This window comes from Colletes latitarsis, chromosome 7, assembly GCF_051014445.1.
Source record: "Colletes latitarsis isolate SP2378_abdomen chromosome 7, iyColLati1, whole genome shotgun sequence".
Classification (NCBI taxonomy): domain Eukaryota; kingdom Metazoa; phylum Arthropoda; class Insecta; order Hymenoptera; family Colletidae; genus Colletes; species Colletes latitarsis.
Genome location: NC_135140.1, coordinates 7,644,653 through 7,666,719, shown reverse-complemented (window position 1 = coordinate 7,666,719; position 22,067 = coordinate 7,644,653).

Sequence of the window (22,067 nt, the reverse complement as noted above, 5' to 3'; positions counted from 1 at the left end):
CCTCGGGCAAAGAGACGGGTCGCGTTTTAGATTCGGTGCAATAAAGAACTGCGCGCGTGTATAATTTAAGACGAAGCTCCCTCAGTTCCTAAATTGCGCGCAGAGCGCGAGCGAATTACGAAAAGAGCGTAAAACGACGCAGCTGGACGAAAGTGTTGCTAGCGTGTGCCGTTGAACGTCCACGGAACCGTTATCCCGCGAGTTTATTTCCCCGTTCGAAGGTTCCGGCGAGGGCAAAACAGGAGGGGAAGAAAAAGAGGAACGAAAAAGAGACGTAAGGTTGTCGACAAACGTCTCCAACGGTCCGCAATTTTCTGTCGTTGACGAATCAAACGACGCCTGAGGACGCGTTCGCTTCGTTCGGCTACGTCACGCTTTCGTCGGGTCGTTGAACAGAGACGGGCGAAATTTTACTCGAAAATGAGCGAACAGAAACACGGACTACGGTGGAGCGTCGATCGATAAAAATGTTAGTTTTGGAAGTGGTTGGTTGTTGGAGGAAACTACCGAGACATGTGTTTTTCTTTCATGTATGCAATTGACAAATTTTGATGCTTCTCGAATACTCGACCTTACAACCCGAAAATAATTTCCACCGTACGCGACGTCTGTTCGATCGGTTTTTGATTCGACGATTTTAATTCTTATTTATCGTGGAACGATTCGTTTGAAATTTTTGTCCAAAGAATTTTGTCCGTCCCGTGGTCCCGGAAGACTCGACCCTTTGCATTCGTAGAACTCTGAAAATTGGAGCGTGTTCTCGCAAAATTTGTGAACTCGATTTAAGCTTTGTTCGAACGAGCATCGAGCGGGGTGCAAAGGGTTAACGCGATGGCGTACGCGGAACGAGCGAACGCACCGTTTCGAAGAGACGACAAAAAAATAAATGAAAATGAAAAAAATGGAGAGAAAGAGTCCGTAGAGTTTACTAGCGTTACTAGTCTCGGTGCAAGCCACGGGGATCGATCCGAGAGCACCGTGGACAGGGCGATCGTACCCCCGAACGCGTGTACATATTGCACCGGGCCCCCTCCTCCTCCTCACCCTCCCCCAAATCCCACCCTTAGCACGTAAGCCGTAAATGAAGAAATTTGTGTAAAATACGATATTGTGATAAGAGTGTAAAGAAATGGGAACGAAAGAGAGCGAGAGAAAGAGCGCGAAAGAGAGCGAGAGAGAGAGAGAGAGAGAGAGAGAAGCCAGAAATCGTCTATATACATATAGGTTAACAACACGGCAGATCCCAATTTATCAATTTTATCGAGTACCCTTGTACGAATATAGATATTACGAGGACTAAAATACCTTAATTATGATTACTATTGTATAAAATATGAATAATAACTAATTAATTCAATTTAAACGACGATCGTTCCGCCTTATTCTCCCATCCCTCGCCCTCTTCCGTTCCGTCGTGAAGCTTTCCGACAAATAGTTGCCGTTTCGCGCTTACCGGTCAATTATCGAATCATTTAAGACCGCCAAACGGACGCGCAGTGTCCTGATGGTAGGTTCCAGTTCCTTTTTTTTTCTCCTTTTCTCTTTGTTCAGCGGCAGCGGACACCACCTGCCGTTCTAGAGTCAGCGTACGCATGCTCTACTTTTATGGATAACTGTACTCCTATCTCGCTTAAAGCGAAGCTACCGACTATCCCACGTCTTGCTGAATGTCTACCCGGTGTCTTGGAAAAGTCATATCCGCGGGAAGCTCGCGGGAGACAAAGCGTACGACTTTCTAGCATCGGCGCGACGCATTGTTTAAGATCGATTCCGCTCCCATCGACGAACCGTAAGTATCGTACGCTGTAAGTGAAGAAAATTTTAATTTGTACTCGCGTCCGTGTACCTTTCGATTTAAAAAAAAATTGATAACCGTTTTTACGGTGATCCTCTCGGAAGCTCCCGTTTCGTTGGATCTTTCAGGGGCTGGTTGCGGGCCCCGTTGAGAATCCCTGTCCCACTCGACCGACGCCATCAAGAATCGATTATCGCTGATCCAAATGTCTGCTGACTTCGTAATGCGCGGCCGTTACCACTTCTGGCCGACGGTAATAACCGTGACAGAGCTTAATAAGGCGATTATCTATCCGGAGCGATTAAATCGTTCGTTTATCTGGATATTGATTTTTCGCGAGACAAAGAGCCACTCTTTTTCCCGACAAAAGCAGCCATGTTCGGGCTCTCGGTCGTTCGCTACGCGCGACTACGCCTGCCCGTCCGTGCGGGACCATCGGCAGAAAAAGGTGTACCGATGTTCCCGATGAATGCAGGCGTGCGCGTCTCGCCGCGGTTTCCAAACGTAAACTTATACTCGGTGAAAAGGGAAAAAAAGGTAAGCGGAGCAACGCAGACCCGACGAGATAGAGACAGAGACAGAGAGAACACGACAATGCAGCGGCACAAAGTCTCACAAGACGCACGGGAAACCTCCTTGCAAACGGGGGACAAAAACTTATAATGGACACAATGGTCGATGGATCTCGGCTGGAAGGCGCCGCTATTCATACCGCTATACCTTCCAAAAGATTATGTCGAGTAGATGTTTGCCGCTTTTCCAACGTCCTGGGGAATGCTACGGCGTCGGAACGGTTCGACGTTGTCTAGGAATTCGACCCTTTATCGCGAAACACAGGGAAACGGTAATTATTCGTAAGATGAACGTCGCTCTTTCGTGGCTCCAAGTCGGATCTCTCCACTTGGGAACGATGGAAATGTTCAACTTACGAATCACGTGTTCATTTTAAGAATCATCACTGATTTCCACTCTTCTTATTGGTAGACATGGCCCATATAAAAATTTTGTTAAGCTACGCCTGGAGGAATAGAAATGCTCAACTTACGAATCACGTGTTCATTTTAAGAATCATCACTTCCATCGACCTTCGCGATTTGTAAATTCTTCTTATGGGTAGATATGGCGAGTATAAAAGTTTGTAAAATTGAACAAACAGAATTTTTAGATTCGTTCTAAGACTAGATTTAGCCTTCAGCTTCATTTGCCTGAACGTCAGTTTAAAATATTCACTTATGGATTCTAATTTATGAATTTCTTTACAAATGAAACATAAATGAAAGTTAGAAATATAGCCCAACTTTTGTAATCATTTTCAGTGAAACCAGTTTTACTATTTGTCGTAACGAGAAAGAGGTATTTTATCGTTAAATTTGCATACAATAATCTGGTAGAAGAATGAACCAAAAATGTCCATTTAATGTGGGCTCGTGAATCAACCCTGAACAGAACGTAATTTTCTGTGCCAGTTAGTCGATGCTGACTTTCGTTCGTCAAACGTTGTTCTAATCTCAAGGACGGGCAACATTATTATATACCAGTTACGTCAGATGCTGCTATTACTTATCGTGTTTGCGTTTTTGCAATTGTTTTCATGAAGTTTCTTACTATCAATCATACTGCGATATTATAAATGCGTAAAGATGACCTTTACTTGTGCACATCGTCCGAAGGCTAAAAAGAAGTCACTCACGTTGCTCCAAGTAGAAAGTTACAATAGTTGCTTCGATAAATGGTCTGAATCGAATATGTATTCGTGTTTAATTATAACAATATTAATCATAATTGGAAAATTGTTCAGTCTCCAGACATTCTAATCGTTCGATTAGTATCAGTCGTAAAAGATTGACGCGTACCGATTACAGGGACATAGATATACATTAAAGGAATGTTTAGAATTTAATACTTGTACATTTTTGCAATACAGTAATCCCAACAGTAACAGAATCAACAAACGTTAAACAGTTCTCTCTTTCTCCTTCACTCTCAGTATTTCTCACTTTTGCAATGCGATCGAACCTGAAAAAGATAAGAATCGACAATTCCTAGAATAGTACACCTCCTTTGATAACGTTCGCAAGTGAACATTAACGAGGGATCACTGTATATCGTAGAAAAATTAAAACTATCAAGAAACAGTGTTTTTAGAGAGCAAAACAATATTACGATTTTAAAGTATTTCAAACCAATCCCGAAATAATACTTCCCTCGATAACGTTCGCGAGTGAACATTAACGAGGGATCACTGTATATCGTAGAAAAATTAAAACTATCAAGAAACAGTGTTTTCAAAGAGCAAAACAATATTACGATTCTGAACCAATTTTGATAAATGCGTTGTATAATTGGAAAAGGAGCCGATATCTTGCATTATTATTTTCGACCTGTGCACGCGGTATCGACAAACCAGTAGAATCAGGTTTAACAAGTTGCTCGATACGTCGCACGCATGCAACATTATCTCATTATGTAAAAGACCACGGTTGATAGATTCTTCTTACACACATCTAGATCGCTATCTTTCCGAAAGATCGGATCTACATCGCTGCAAGGAAATATCGAGATTTGCATTTTGCTAAAATCTTCCAGCTAAAGTCATTAACGACACTGAAATTGCATATTCCAAAGTACAAGCTTTGCATATACAAAGTAAGTTTTTTTATTTTTTTTTTTTAAACAAAATTGAAGAATCTTTTAACCGTCATAAGAAGGTGTTTAAAAAAAAAATGGACGCGTCAGATCGCGTTCCAGACGAATCTCCGAGCCGCATATATAAAGCCTCGTTTAATTCAACTTCCTTCAACATCCCCTATTCTATTAGCCGCCCCCCCCCCCTCCCTTAATTGCGTTCCCGAAGATGAGATCCGAATCTTTGCCGGAGAACAAACAGGAGGCGAGCAGAGAGAATTAAACTATTAAAGTGCTCGAGAAGTTAAGTATCGCGCGTCGCGATCATCTTAGTCGGGCCACGAGTACGTAGGTGAGGAGAAGAACGCGCGGACTTCGTGTAGTTTCCCTCTTATCGTAGTTTGCGATCGTGCCACGACCCGGCCAACCGGGGTTGCTCGACTTCGACCAATTAGCATTTAACCCACATCGGATTTCGCCTCGGCCCGGAACCGAATTTGTCCGTGAGACCATCCCGCTCGCGAACAGAGTTACGTCGATCTAAGATAGCGCTTACACTCGCGCGCCAGACGCGATGAAAATTCATTTAAAACGAAAGCGAGCTCATCCTATGGTTCGATCGTTTCTCTCAATTTTTTCCAATTCTAATTTTTCTTTTCGTTTCTTTTTCTTAATCTCGATTTTCCGACTTTCGCGTTCTCTGAATCTAGCTCTCGTGAACTCTCTACGCTCCTTTTGTGGAACAATGACGTTAGAGTTTTACTTTCAACAAAGAACGGAGTGCCTTAATAGGGTCACAGACGTAACGATTTATTCTACGAGTCGAGTGTCAATGATAGTAATATGGCATTCAAGATGGCCGGATTGCACAACGCTGTACAGTTTCGAACGGTGGTATCGACGATAGTTGTAGAAATTCTTAGAAAGTACGGAAGGCAGATAAGAGAAAGGCAAAGAAAGTTTGAGAACATCTTTGCCATGAATAAAGAAAGAAGAATCGATGCTGAGAGGGTGAATCTGTAACTTAAAAGCGACGTTTCGAATAAAATTTACTCGAATGCGAAAAAAAGGTATCCTCGCGAGTGGTCGTTTCTGAGTTAATCGCGTGGACACCCTGTACGTGTACACGTATTCGTAGACGTATTGTAGAGCAGGAAAGGGAATTAGTATCGTGCAAGGGGTCAGGAAGAGCGAGCCTCGGCCTCGTAAGACGGCGGACGATATCGAATAAACAAACGAACGAGTGGGAGTGCGGAGGAAGTGGCGGATATTAAGGTCTTCGTGACGGAACTTGGCTCGTATTATAGCGAGCTAAGTGAGGAGGCCTCCTCGTCTGGTCGAACTAATTCTATTACTTCGTCCCTTCCTTCCACCGCCGTGCGCGACGTTCTATCTACCGTGGATCATCGTTAGACGGGAGCCTCTTTCGGTCGCCGTCGCTAGATTGTCTTTGGGACGGCACAGTTCCGTGACGGCCGGTGACAAGTGCCTGATAAATGTGTCCTTCGGTTCAATCGCCGTGCCCCGATATTCCCCAAAGGGTGGTTTAAAGTCTTTGCTAAATACCAGAACCACAAGGAATCGATACTATTCACTAATTCGTCGAGTTACAGCAATGATTCTTTAAATGAACTCCTGACGTGACTCGTAAGTTGAACGTTTCTGTCCTTACCAACTGGATAAATCCCCTTTGGAACCAACAAAGCGTGTAGGACGAAATTTAAAAAGCGTAGTTTAGTTTTAGTTTTTCTTTATTCGGTGCTTAGTCACTTTACATCTAGTACTATAACACCATGTATCTGGTTTAACATTTTCTCTAAACTCTTATAAAAACCTCGCATAGTCACATAAAGATTATCTTAAAAATTATTATATAAAGAATACAAAATACAACAGTGTAAAAATGTATTAAAAGGCGGTGTAGTAATGATTCTTAAAATGAATTCCAGACGTGACTCGTAAGTTGAACGTTCCCTCTCAACTGAATAAATTCCGCTTGGAGTCAACGAAACGTGAAAGACGAAATGTAAAAAGCGGTGCAGTAATGATTCTTTAAATGAACTCCAGACGTGCTTCGTAAGTCGAACGTTTCTATCCCTCCCAACCAGCGAAGCGTGAAAGACATTTAAAAAACGGTACGAGTTACTTTGCACATAGTATCCACTACGACTTGATTCGAGATTTATGTATGATAATACAAGCTCAATTAATGAAACAAATAAAACAATTTTAAGCAATTATATATTTTTCTGGGAATGAAGACAATTTTAATTCCACAAAATTGCATCCAATGGATTAGTTTATTAATACTTGGATGACAGCGCCCGGGTCCATTTGGACCCCACTGTAGACATAAGCGCTCGAAAAATACGAAATCTCGTAATTTTTGTGTACGATTTAGTTGTCGTTCATTCTTCTACTGCGGTTGTTTTCGTTCGTGATAGTGTTTACGTTATTAACACTCTAGACGTAAACGCTCGCTTCTTCGATACTTGGCATGTCTTGCCTTGTGTTTACGTTAGAGCGGGAACGAAACGAACACGGCTCAGAGGATGGTTTCTCGACAGTATTCTACGAGACCTCTAAACGTAAAGTCGTATTCCGGGCCTTGTTCAGATTTTGATCATCGTTATTTGAGCGTGTTATATCGCGTTGCAATCATTTCGCAAGAAAGAACAATCGTCAGAAAATAAAGAAGTCTTTCAAGAGCTGATAGATAGTGAAGGTAATAGTGACAGTGAAATTTAATCTGATGAAAAGTGTCCGTCACATACTAATGCTAACCCAAAACCAGAAGATTACTAAAGTGACGAATACAAAAAAAAATTTTACGTGAGCTTACATTGGAGTCCGAGTGTTAAAATAAATTTTTGGAGTGCAAAGGGTTGTGACCAAAGAGCAACAGGAAAGCTACATTTCTGACCGTACCATAAATCTACCAACGTAATATCGAGATCAAACGTTGTAGAATTCTTCAGAATGCTAAAAAATGACCCTGCGTTGCCCCGAAACTTTTTGGCGTGTCTGTAAAATTTAACGATTTTGTAAAGTCTGATCTCCATCGGTGGGAAATGGGAATCCGAGTTCGACGATCCTGGCTCGCGAAAGGTGCGGTGGGAGGGGGGGGGGCGGAAAAAGAGGAAAAGCCAGAGGCGGAAGAAGCAAGAGGCGGTCAGGTTGGGGGTGCCAATTTGCGATTCCACGCAGCAAGAAGGGCGTGGCGGGCTCGCGCATGGGGTGGCTCGCTCGTTTGCGCGACATTGTCGGCCGACCCTAACCTCCTGGCCACCCCTGCCATCTTTCTCTCGACGACCCTCGCGCGCTAATCCCGTAATTCTCTTATGTGGATGAAAACCAATGAATTCGCCCTTGAAGACCGCAACTCGAGGAAACGACGTTTACCAGCGACGGTGTCACAGTTGCTTTCGCAATTACAGGTATTAAACTAAACTCGACTGGCTAGCAGAACTGATAAAAAGGAACGAGAACGTCTTAATAAAAGTGTGGTTGAGAATTATCTGTTTCACAGTCGACTTTTGTCGTCGTATCGTTTCTTTACCGAGGCTCGGCACGATATGGTCGACGCTTAATTAAATTAAACTAGGGTTGTCGCGTCTTAACGTATCGTTATTTAATATTTATCTATTTACGTGGTGGATATTATACGTGATCAGTGTCAACGACAGATTCGAGATACAACATGATTCATTGATTAAACTATTAAATTATTTTGATAATTCAAATATTCAGTACCGAGAATTTTTATTATCATAAATTCGAGTAAAAGCGATATGTTTTAAATAGAGCAGGAGTAACGTGCCCGCTAATAACGAAACACACTGTATAGTAGGTCGAACGTTGAACCGTCGCGACGCCTTCTGGACACCCAGCTGGCGAAGTTGCGCTGTACAGAGGCACAAAGGTCGAAAGGAAACGAACGCGGAACTCCGCCCAGCGGATCGTTTGTCTTGCAAGGGTTGAAGCCACGTGGCCGAAGGACGCACACAAGCTGAATTTCAACCCTCCGGAGATATATCGTGGCCCTATAAATTCCGTGGGTCTCCGTATACCGCATTGTTCCATAAAATTCTTCGTTCTTTCTGATATTTTTCGTCTTGCGAGTTTGTTAACTGGATTTACTTTATATTAGAGTCGTGGCGAAGTTGTCGCTTTGACAATGTGGAAAACGTGCCAAAAATAATAATAATGATTGGCGACGATCGTCGATGAATTATCGACGTATCGCAGAAGTAAAAAGAATAAGGAGAAATAAGAATCGTCATAATACGAAGACTATATCGGATAAATTGGTTTTTATTGGTCCCCACTGTCCACGGTGACGAGTTATGCGCATGGTGATCGTTAAGGTGATTAAGAAATCACGTGCTATTAACGCTCATTAAGGAGCCAGGGCTAATCCCGTCGTATCGTGTCTCAGTTCGTTTCTTATTACAAGTAAGTACTCGTTCCTCGTAAATTTTTACGCTTTTCTGGCCTCGTAAAACGCCTCGTGCCTTAACGTCGCTCGTTTTTCTCCAGAATCTCCGACCGTACCCTCAATCAGTGTTCGAGTATTCCCAAAACATCACTGGTATCGTGGAGACGCTTCGATGCTTCAAAACATGCCATCCACTTTTTGTACAATTATTTTGTATTCGGTTGGTTATACATTCTAGGTTATAAATGAATTATTATATTCGCTGTTTCCTTTCCAAACTATAAAAGTTTTACCCAAATATGGGAATGCGTTCGATTTGATAAACGAAGAACTTTGCAAGAACTCGAGTCATTTGGAAATCGAGAAACGCGTTCGTCGATTTCGTTCGTGTGGAAAGTCAAGTGTGTCGAACTGATCGACGTCTTCCTTTATTTCTGACGTTAAGAAGGGTTAAAGGGGATTAGGACGGCTTCCAAAGGAACACGAGTCCTCTTTGCTGCTCTATCTGTCGACCAAAGCCGCGCAAAAATAAACAGATTTACAGGATTCGACCGGGGACGACGGTAGTCGCAAAGCCGGCTGAATTTAAACTCCATTGGACAGCGGGCGCGCGTCCGACCCTCTGACCTACTCTTTCGAGTGGGGTCACTTCGGAGAAGGGCTGGTGACACTAATCTGACGTTAACGGGGCCCCACGATCGTCTTAGATAAGAATCTGAGGGACTGGAATAAGGACGAAATTAAGTACGCGGTAACGACCACTCTTGGTCGATTTATCGAGGCTCGATGAATTTACGATCATCAAAAATGAGGGGTGCAGGAAATTTCATTTAACAATTTAGCCTCCTTCGATTCCCAGAAATTATTAGAACCGCGATCGTCCACGTTGTAGTGGATTTTTAAATCAAATGGAACGGTAGAAATTAGTTGAGTTAGACTCGACGGGATACGTATATTTGTTCTTCGTGCATGTTTGACGAGGGTTAAACGAACATTCTGTACCCCGTGCGTTTTTCTTACGTCGATACTTTGTCTGTCGTGCAGGAAAGACTAACATTCCATGCATTATTCACTCGCGAAGTGGACGATGTCGATCATCTACTTGCGGTTGTTCTTGAAATGTTCTTGCTCTTGAAAGGGTGTCCTTCTATTTTAGAAAATCCACTTTATTGTTTTTTTAAAGATTTGAATTTTAAAATTACGCATTCAAAATAGTTACTAAAATTCGAATAACAGAATAGAACGTGCCTCGGAAGTTTCTTATTTCGAAGAATGTCTCAAGTTTTCTATAATAAAAATTAAGATGGTCGCGAAACCTGTTTCATTCTTGCTATGTGTCGTCGGTTTGCCACTTTCGAAAGTTTTTGCAGTAATTTCCGGGCGAGTTGTATATCGATAAATCAATCGTACGTCACAATTTATTCAGGGGAACGAAGAGAGGTCAACGTTTAAGATCGAGGGGATGGAACAGGCGGCTCGCCACCCCTGAACTGCGATATTCTATACACCCATAGAGGCACCCCAAGCGTCTTCGAGACACGAGCTAGATCCCCCCGAAGATTGAACGGTTGAAAATCGTACGAGGAAAAAATGGAAGGGAAAGCGAACGCGCGATTATACGCTAAATAAATGATTGGTGAAGTTAGGTGAGTTGACGTTTTTCTTTTTCTGTTCTCCTCTTCTTTTCTTTTTACAAATCAAATCAAAGGAAAGAAAATCGAAGAAGGCAATTAGTCGCTGTTTTCGCGAGGGTCGCGTCGTCGGTCGAGGATTGTAAAACAACGGTGAGTCACGAGAAAGGGAACACGTCGATTATATATTCTCGGTTATTTGTTTCTCACGATTAATGTAACGAGTATACAGGGTCAGTCACCCGAGACTGGAATCTGAAATATTTTCGAAACTGTCAGACATATCGAAAAAGATATTAAAGAAAACTTGAATGGTTTCAAAGCGGCCGTTATTCGATTTAATTAGAATTTTTTTACATGGACAACACTTAGAGGTCAAGTTTGTTTTTTTGATCGAAATTATATATTTTTTGATATACTGATCGATTCAGCTCGTCATTTTCAATAAGAAAGTATAAAGCTAATTGTGCCAGAAAACCTTTACTTTGGAAGATTATGTTCTATATTAAGTATTATGTTCTATAGATTGAAGAAAGGTTCGTTTTAATATATATTTGAATAGTATTAACACAGACGAGGTATACAGGCAAACCTTTCATCTTATAGACTTTCGTGGCCTAATTTGACTGCCATACTGACCTGAAAATTCGGAAGCGATTTTATGCGTATGTTTAACAAATCATAACTCCTAGACGGATTGGATGATTTCAATGTTTCAAAAACCAAACAATGCGTATTTTAGTGTAGAATATGTAGAAATTCTAGCAATAGTGAAAAAGTTGTTCCTTGATTCCGTAAAATGGGAAAAACCACATAAAAATGGTTCAATTTTAAAACAGCCAAAACTCCTACAATAGTAAATATATTTCAATGAAACTTTTTTCTGAAGTAGAGCCCATGGGTACCTACAAAAAAGTATTAGACAATTTTTCTGTATAGCGTCAAACAAAATTACTAAAAATCATAAACGAATTTTGAAGAAACATCGACAGGGGTTAGGTACCTAAATTTTTCGGCGAAATTAAAAAATTTCAAATCGTTCTGGAAAAATTATTTTCGATTGCAGGGGTCAATTACAATCATTTTTGGTCAATAGACATACCCTCGAAATCGTAACCATTTTCGAAAAAAAAATTCCATACCGAAAATATAATTTCAGCCCAGAAATGCTTTCCTGAAATTTCATGCAAATCTTTAAAACGTCATAACTTCTGAACGGTTTGGACGATTTTAATGTTTAAAAAAGCAAACTACGCGTATTTTGATGGAGAATATGTAGAAATTGCAAAAATATTCGAAAAGTTGATCCTTGACCCCGCAAAATGAGGAAAACCCCATAAAAATGGTTCAATTTTAAAACGACCATAACTCCTACAATAGTGAATATATTTCAATGAAACTTTTTCCTGAAGTAGAGCCCATGGGTACCTACAAAAAAGTATTAGACAACTTTCCTGTAGGGCGTCAAACAAAATTACTATAAATGAAAAACGAATTTTTAAGAAAAATCGACAGGGGGTAGCTGCCTAAATTTTTCGACGAAAAAAAAAATTTTCAAATCGTTTTGAAAAAATTATTTCCGGTTGCAGGGGTCAATTACAATTATTTTTGGTCATTAGACGAACCCTCGAAATCCTAACCATTTTCGAGAAAAAAATTCGAGTAGGTGTGAAATTTTTCGACAAAATTAAAAATTTTCAAATCGTTCTAAAAAAATTATTTTCAGTTCCAGGGATCAATTTCAATCATTTTTGGTGAATAAACATACCCTCGAATTCCTACGCACTTTTGAGAAAAAAATTCCTTACCGAAAATATAATTTCTGGCCAGAAATGTTACCCCGAAATTTCATGCGAATCTTTAAAATGTCATAACTCCTGAACGGACTGGGCGATTTTAATGTTTAAAAAAGCAAACTACGCGTATTTACTTTGATGGAGAATATGTAGAAATTGCAAAAATATTCGAAAAGTTGATCCTTGACCCCGCAAAATGAGGAAAACCCCATAAAAATGGTCCAATTTTAAAACTACCATAATTCCTACAATAGTAAATAGATTTCAAGGAAATTTATTTATGAAGTAGAGCTCATACATACTTACAAAAAAGTATTAAACAACATTTCTGCAGAACGTCAAACAAATTAATCGATTGATCCCCAATTCTGGACCGTACAACGACCGTACAGTTTCATAAAATTTCTGTAATTTCATTTTCTGTTTCACTTTCTCTTGTGTTCATTTATAAACCTGTTGTTAATGTTGCGAATGACATGAAAATGGTAATGGGGTCTCGAGACCCCAGAAAAATGGGACGAAAAAATACATTGGTTGAAAGGTCTACTCGTATAAGTCGTCTGTGGTATTAATATACTATAAATGAATGAATAGAATGGAAGGATGTTAGAATAATAATTTTGAGCATGATCACTGTCGTTTAGGTAGTAGTTTTGGCGGAAAATTCGAATCCCAACGTAATTTATATCAATTTTAAAGCATCCCTTCGTTTTTAAAACAAAGGCTACAACATCGTTAATTAATTCCCGTCTCTCTGAAATACAGAATTCGATTTATTCGCGCAAATCTCCTTGAGCGTTTCGCTGATCGCCAGGTGGACGAGCACTGGCGAACGCCAACGGCCCTCCGGGGGCGCTCGTACATGCGAAAAATGCCTCGAGGCCAGCGTCAGCATCGGCGAGTTCACGCCCCCGGTGTCTCGGACACAATCGCGATCGGGTCGCGGCTGAGAGGAGGGTGAAAGAGAAAAATAAAAAAGAAAAAAAGAAAAAAAGCTCGCGATGAAAAAGCCGACCGGTGTCGAGAGTGCAGGGGTACTTTACAATGTGGGAGGAATTTTGAGCGCGCCCCCCCTCAGTAAGTTTTTTCTTCGCCCTGCGTCCCTCTCACTCGCTCTTTCTGTCTTTTCTCCGTTTGGTGGCAACCCCCTTGGCGGTAAGTCGGCCGCGTGCGCCACAGTACCGGGTGCTTCCGGTGTAACCGGATATCGCCGCTCGCATTGACATTAATTTATAAAATATTCCGGTCGACACCCCCCTCGCGCCACGCCCGCGTTTTTAGCGGCCGAAATCGTTCCAGACTTGCTCGTTAGACACCGAATATCGTCCTTGAATCCGAAAAAAATTTACTTTCAATCAAATATCGTGGTTGAAGATATTAATATAAAATTTTTATCGAAAATATATTTAAAATAAATTTTTCTCCAAATATAGGATACACTCGTTTCGAAGCTACGAATATTAGGTACTATTTTAAGGCGTTTTCGAGGCTGCAAATCGGCTCTTATTGAGACAATATAAACAGAAATGTGTCGTATTTTACGTAACTGCAATTTGTCTTATTTTACATATTCATGCGGTGTATAAATTAGGAACACATGCTTCTTCCGCAGCCCCCATCTTCGGTTTCTAACTTTCTTACGAACGATGTTTACGGCTGATAAAAGTAAGGTGTACATCGGGTAAAACGAGTTTAACGCTCGAGACGTGTAAGTTGAAAAGTTAAGGGGCGTAGAGCAGAAGGATCCCCCGATAACGAAACAGTCGAAGCTACGACGACGGATCACCGTTTCAACCTATCATCGCCTCCGATTTCAGGGTTCGGGTGGCACGTGCCAACCCCTCTTACGGCGGCACCCTTCGACCTTTGTCGGGCGCACGCGTCGCGCGTTTTATTTTACAACAGGCCGTCGAGCTGTTATTTTCGAGTTTATCATTCGACATAAGAAGACTCGTTAGTTAAAAGCCACGGTGGAATTTGTCGGTCATAATATTGAGAGAGATAAATTCTTGAGAAGCAAAGAGGGATGATTTCACCATACTACCTCGATTGTTGGTGAAAATCGGGGTTTGAAAATGCGTGTATATCTCGTGCTTCTCAGATTTCATCGATAGACCAACACAAATAACACTTTAGTTTGATATTTTATACTCGCTTCGATCGAAATAATTCGCGACGGTGATGTAATGGACTCCCACGAATTGCTCTCTATCTTTAGTTTACAAGCATTATAGGCTTGGAAAACACTGGCAGTGCGTTGACACGTGTACCGTGAATCGCTTGAAAGGTATATAAAAGCTCGTGCATCTACTGCATTTACTACTTATAAAGTAATACGTGTCTATGGTCTGTCAGACCCCACCGCAGTGCTCTAGGATTAATAGCGCGAGTACGCAGAACGTTCGAGTCCTATTTGAAATTCAGCACGAGACAGAAATTCATTACAGAAAGATATGTTATCGAAGACGATAATTATCGCAGCCGTACAATACTCTATACATCGCCGTTATAATTCAGTCATCACGATTTAGATGCAAAATATAAAAACTCAATTTTGTCTTGATTTTCATCTGGAGCAGAATCATCCCTAAAAGCTTCCGACACCTGTTGTCGAATAATCCGTATACGTAGGACGATTAAATTTCAAGTATTATTTATATCACAATATTCGTATGTTTTTTTGCATATCTAAAGCCGATTCCAAATTGGAATATCGAAAATATGAAACGAAATTTTCGACTTACTCTCATCTTTGATTTTTATCTGAAGTAGAACCATCCCTCTAAAAGTTTCCGACACCTGTTATCGAGCAATCCTTATAGGTAGGACGATTAGATTTTAATTGTTATTTATAACACACTGTTCGAACGCCTTTTTGCGTTTCTACAAAAATCGATCCCAAATTAGAATATCGAAAATATGAAACGAAATTTTGTCATCCTTGATTTTTATCTGGAGTAGAATCGTCTCTAAATGTTTCCGACAGCTGTTGTCGAGCAATGCGTATACGTTGGACAATTAGGTTTTAATTCTTATTTATATAACAATTCGTAAACCTTTTTGCATTTCTAAAGGCGATCCCAAATAGGAATATCGAAACGTTAATAATTGCTCGGTTGATTAAAATTGTCTGTGCTCTTCTTATTATATCCAGAAGCTCTACTACCAAATACGTCGTGAAATTAAATTCGGCGTCCAGCTCGAGAGGGTTAATTACGACAAAACAGTGCGCGAACTTCTTTACCCCTGGAAAGGAGACAGGTCCTGGCGAATGGCAAAAGACAAACGGACGCACACGGCGAAACGAGTAGCACGCGACTCGAATCTAATTGACGCGTGGTTCCGTTTGCAGAAAGCCACCCGATGCTGGGGCTCGCTAAGCAAGGACGGGCCCCGTTCATTCCATAATACGCTTAATGAGGGACCGTTCATTACGCTAATGAATCCCAGAATCCCATCGGCTTATACCTGGCCACGGAGTTGCCGTCTGCTTCGTCGACGAGCTGATCTACTCTCTTTCCTCCATCTTCTTCGCGAACCCATCGGGGTGTCCCAGAAAATATTACGAATTTTTAAACTTTGCCAAAACGTACTAAAAAATTTATATAAAACTCCATAGATTTTAATTATTCTCAAATAATATACGTGCGTATCTTTTGAGGAATTTCTAAAGCGGTTAAACAATCGTAAATAAATTACATACGAAGCAGCGTTTCTTAGCGTGGAAGCGTACATTCCCAATTTTGAATATCCCCTGGAGCAATTCAAATTTTTGTAACGATTAATTTTTTCTACGCAATAAGTTCGATAAGAAAAAAGATCTAAGAACAAATAATGAAAGACTTCGCCCAGCGGTATAAAAATAACCAGGAAGCAAAGCGATCGAACTGCGCGGTATTTTCTGAGACACCCCGATATTACGACCAGTTTTTCTCCCGAACGAACCTCGAAAGTTGCCACTGTACGCTTCAATTATTTTTTTCTTTCGTCCATTCTCCCCGTCAATTTTCTTATCGGCAGGTGGACTACGAAGCTCGAAAAGGTGCTTCGTTTGCCGGTCACCGTTGTTTCAATTGTAGGTCGACGAGAAAGGAGCGTACATGGCCCTTAATTAGACGATCTGACCAATTTAATAACGCGACGAATCTCGTTCCCACTTTTCCTTCATTACTGACGCACAATGCTCCAATTATTTCGTTCGAAATGTATTCGAAAATGAATTTTTCCGTTTCCGTATCGAATAAAAAGAAGCATTTTCTTATTCGAAAGATACTCCAACGTATAATGTATACGAGGTACAACGATCCTTTGGAAATTAAAAAAATTATAGAAATTTCAAAGAAACATTCTTTCTAATATTGAGTAATTTCCGATGATTTAGACGCAGGAATTTGGACTCGCGCGTAGGTTTATGAATATTGATGTGGTCAACACGTTGAATTCACCGTGAATGAGATTTTCGTGGCGCCAGAAGATCGGTTTTTCGAATTTATTTCGATCTTTGCATCGAGTGAAATCGTCACGGGTACTCGCGGCTTAATTATGCGGGTGGACGCGAGGCGGAAGGACAGGTAACGAAATCGAAATCGAGGGGTCGTTAGTCCACTTCCGTCAGGATGTGGTTAACCCTGAATTGCCTGGAGTACCAAACACTCAGTTGACATCAGAGGTAAAATTAACGTGCTCTTTCACGCGACTCCTTGTCGATTTTTATTTTGTTCGCTAATTATTTCAGCCATACTCAAAGAATAAAATATTTGACGCGACCACAATCTAATTTCTTACAAAGCGAGAATAATCCAACATCGCGTAAAGATATTAATTTAACTATTTAGATTTGTCTAATTGTGGAGGGACAACTGATAATTTTATAAATTCAAGTCTATGGTCTTCATAGTTTATTTTAAACACAATTGTACTAACTAAACCTCTTTGACAACCTACCTTTTCTATTCCCACTCTGTATATCCTCCATCTAGAACCAAACTCTATCGATAATAAACTGTGTAGAGTTAGTAGATCGGTTACCTCGATAGTTGCTCGAATTTCTGCGACGTTCGAAGCAGCGCGTCGCTTGAAATATTTCTTTATAGGCGCCAATGCGAGGAAGGAAACACGAGTGATACACGCACGAGACGGCGCGTACCAGCGGCTCGCATCGTGCAGAAATGACAATGGCCGAAAGGCAAATTGCGTCTGCGTGGCTCGGCACGAAAAGCACGAGAGCCGCAGCCTTGAGAGACCTCGCGAGTTCCTTCGGTAAAGTGGAATAAAGGTGAGAGTAAAAAGAGTCGAATACGATGCACACAACGGGCGAGTGTGCACGCTACGATTTTTCCCTCGCGTTCGTCTTATTCGCGGCTCCCTTTCGTCTCTTCTTTATCCCTCTGCGCTCCCGTGACTTTTCTTAAGTTCCTTTCCACCTTGAAGGATACGGCGAGGATTTCACGGAATCGTCGTTCAGGTTACTCGTTTCAATCGTAAAAACCGAATAATACTTCGCTGTTTCGATCTTAGCTCGTTTCCTGGAAACTTTGCACTAGTGTTCTTATATCGAGTAAAACAGTACGTTCATTTAAGGAGTCATGCGTGGGAGTTGACAAAAAATGATATTCCTTGGGAATTTTTCTTTCAAAACTTTTATGGCATGTTCAGTCAATATTTTTTTATTTTATGAAGTAGACCATTAATATTAATTCCATTTTTTCACTTAAAGATATGCAAGAATGATCAAGTTACGAGTGCTTTCCAAAAGAACGTACTTCGCAATGGATAGCCTTCGATAAAAGTCAAGTACCAAAAATATTTCTCTACTGGATAGTCTAAATTTGTCCTTGAACGAAGAATTTTTCGAAATATTGACAGATATCCAAACCGAATAGCACAAAGTATTTAGTTTTTAGACTGCAAGTGACAAAATACTCGACCAGAAAAGATCGAATTTTTGAAGATTTTCGAACGAACACGACCCCTCGATTGTTTCGTATCGAAGCTGGAACGCGGGATTGCAAATTCTTGGGCGAACGAAAAATAATTGCGAAATTTCCGGCCGCGGCGCGCGTAACGAGCGGAAAAGTCGATCGATGAACGTTAAGTAACGCCTCGTGTCCTTGCTTGTCGCGGTTTCGCGGGAAAATATCCGTCCGTTCTTGGGAAAACCGTCTCCGTGATTTCATCCACGTTACGCAACCGCGAACAGATTCTTTTCCTTCTTTCTTTCTCCGCCGTTGGAAGCGTACAGGCGGGCGTTTGTGTGCTAATGCGATTACCCGTGGGGCACCATTATAATTGATTCCTTACTGTATCGGGCAGGGACTAAAGGACAAACCGGCTGACAATGATGGATTAGAATTCCAGGACTAATGAAGTAATTACAACGATCCCGCGAGCTTCCCGGAGAAATAAATTATCGGTGATTGATACTTTCGACGTGTTTACGGGCTATAGTCCTCCCCCACTACCTTCGTTGTCTCTTGGATACGTTCGATAAAATATCGTTCGCGCATTCAAGGACGAAAATGGATATTGCGTCTTGTTGGCGAACGAATACATTCGTCGCGGTTGGAGATTATGTTCTCCCGAGTTTGGAAACTCCAGTGTGCTTCTCCGTTTATCGTCACTTTGAATTTTCTCGTCTTGTCTCGGATGATCGTAGCAGTTGTTTAGGCTTCTAATGGGAAAGCGATCCGTTACTGCTCGATCACCCAGTATTATCGCGTGGTGTGACCATCAGTTGCGTGGGTTCGCGTCTTTACAGGCCGCTTCCGACCTTCGTAACAATTAGCCGCAATTAAAGTCGTCGCGGCAAAGGCCGAACGCTGGTTGTCTTAATTTCTGAATGAACTTCCTGACAGACGCCGTCGATCAATGCACACTCGAACTCGATCCGTCAACCGTCCCGACGTCGCACGAAATTTCCTGCAAACGCACGACGCTACGAATAATTAACGTGTCACCAGCACTGGACGACTTTATCGCCCTGGTCCAATGGTACGGGAGCCCCAACACGTTATATCGATTAGATTACTATTGGATCGGGGTGGTTATGTCAATTTGGTATAGATCAGACGTTCAAAAAAGGAGGGAATTATAAATCTTGAGAGTTTTGATACTGTAATCCCTCGCTAACGTTTGCTGGTTCGGGTCCGCGACGTGAACGTTATCGAGGGAGGGTATATTTTATTGTTACGTGTCTTCCATATATAATAATTCTTTTATATTTTAATTATAGTACTACTTTCTTACTTTTGGAGGTGTTTCTCGTCTTATTAACATTACTATCATACAAAGTATATAACTTATTTTGCATACCTTTTGCAATTCTTATCTGTAAGAAGAAATATACCCTTGCGATTAAAATAATTTCACAGTTCTAAATAGGAATTTTTTTGTTCTTTCGTCCAGTCAAAGCAATTCTAGAAATTGACGAACAATATCGAGAATTGTACTTTGATTACCGTAATATATCGTATTGAATCGTTTAATCGTGTCTACGAATATCGTTCAGGGCGAAAGTTCACACGAGGCAGCTGTGTATTGGTCCAATTTTTTGCGCTCATCTTCTTCCAGTTTCTGTCACCCGGACACAGGGTCGCCGTAAGAACTCGACGAGATCACGCCCCGTACACCCTGCGGCGCTAAACTTTCGAGCATCCCCTCTTCGTCTCCGCGGGGTTCCGTCGCAACGCACTCTTTCCTGTTGCAATGGATATGCACGGGGTAATCCCTTTCCATTGGGACCCGGTAAACATCGGCTATTGAGAAGGGCATCCGCCCTCGGTAAATCCCCGGGCGCGTTTAACGCGATCATTTCGAAAATCGGATTTAGAGCCATTGTCCCCACTTAAGGGGATGACACCGATCTTACCCTCGACGGGTAAGCTACTTTCGTTTGGCGATGCATACCGCAACATGCCGCGACAACCGACGACCCTCCGGGACATTCCTGCGGACCAACGCGAACCACATGGCGGTACTTTAACGAACACGTAGGGCACAGATTCTTTTGAAAAAATTTGTGTCACTCGGTGAGACACGTATTATTTATAAAATTTCAAATATGATCTACTCGATCGAGGTGCCGAAATCGTGTAGACCTCAAAAGTACGTAAGTAAAAAATTTATGTAACTCGGGGAGACGTTTATAGATAATAGTGCAGAGTGTCAAATCGATGTCTTGAACAGTTTCTCTTTTATAAAATTCCAAGTATGGTCTACTCGATCGACTGGGGGTGCCAAAGAGTACATTCTTTTCTAGATCTTTGAAACTACAGTGTATTCTTCTATGAAAAAATTTATGTAACTCGGTGAGGCGTGTATAAATAATAGCGATAAAAACAAGAAAAGAACGATATTTCAACTTCAAAATACTGTCATTTTTTTAATTATCAATTTGTTTTCTATCCTTTTAGTACCGACTATAGAAAAATGTGTCCAAATTAAGAATCTTTTTCATTTTTTTGAGTTAGACAAACGGAACAACTGGAATCATGGAAGACATTAGAACACCTTTTCGAGGCCCTGTACTGCCACTAATTTTGATTATTTCTCGTTGTAAAAATTCGTGAATATTACTGAAAGAGTAATAAATATATATGCGAAACACCGATGGAAGGACTTGCATAGTTTCTTTATAAAAAAATACCAAAGAGAGCATAAAAAAACGCGTTTTACAGTAAAAGACACCCTTAAGGCAAAGATCGATAAAATATTGTAGCAATCCGATCCGAATAGATATTTCGAGGATTGTAAATGCACAGAGATGTATTGCTAGGCTTTCGAAAGAGGTACACAAAAGGGAGACGCGAAAGAGGCGAGAGCACTTTCGAAAATCTCGTGACTTGCCTCTTCCCTGTCATGGTAATACCATCTAGGTAAAAAGGAGAAGCCGCGAGGACGGGAGGAAGGAAGAAGAGAGACGGTTAGAGTGGCTCGTAAAAGGAAAACGGAATTGAGGGTGAGCCAGAGCGTGGCCATTTTGTCTGTTTAGTTCCACACGGAGACACTCGATGTATGGGCTCCGCGGTGCGTATAATCGCTAATGCTCAAACCCCCTTATCCATTCACGGAGAGGGCTGAGGCTGAACCCCCGCTAATCTCGTACGTGTCTCTCGCTCTTTCGACGGCAACGTGAATGGGCACCGTGAGATTTCGGAGACACCATCGGTTTCGGTCATCCTCTTGTGCACGATCTTTAAATTCGTTGCAATCGCCAATATTCAACGTCAATATTACCACCGAGACGTTGGGCCCCGAATGTTCAAGCTATTCGTGAAACGTACTAACAAGGGAAAGGCCCAATCTCTGTCTTTCCGACGTGGACATAGTGTGAAGGAATCATAAGTTGTCGAGTATCTCGAGTATTTACAATCTCTTCCGTAAATGCCCACCTTCAGATTTTTAGCAATCAACTTGATGTTTCTCGTTAAAAATAATTTTGCTAGGTCGAGTGGTTTTTATACTTATTGAATTTATCTGTATTTATCTGAACATTTGTATAGTACAAATGGTACAAATGGTACTTGCTAGGTCGAGTGGTTTTTATGCTTATTGAATTTATCTGTATTTATCTGTGCATTTGTATAGTACAAATACATATAAAAATCTTTACTTGATATAGTTGTGACCGGAAATGATCCTCCACAGAATCTACCACCGCAAGAATCGCGGTAACATTTAGTTTTTGTCGATTGCAAAATAGCTATCTGTTTTAAAAGTAGTCTAAAGATGCAAGTTGTTACAAATAAATGTCGGCGAAACAATGGAGATGTCTCCTCAATATT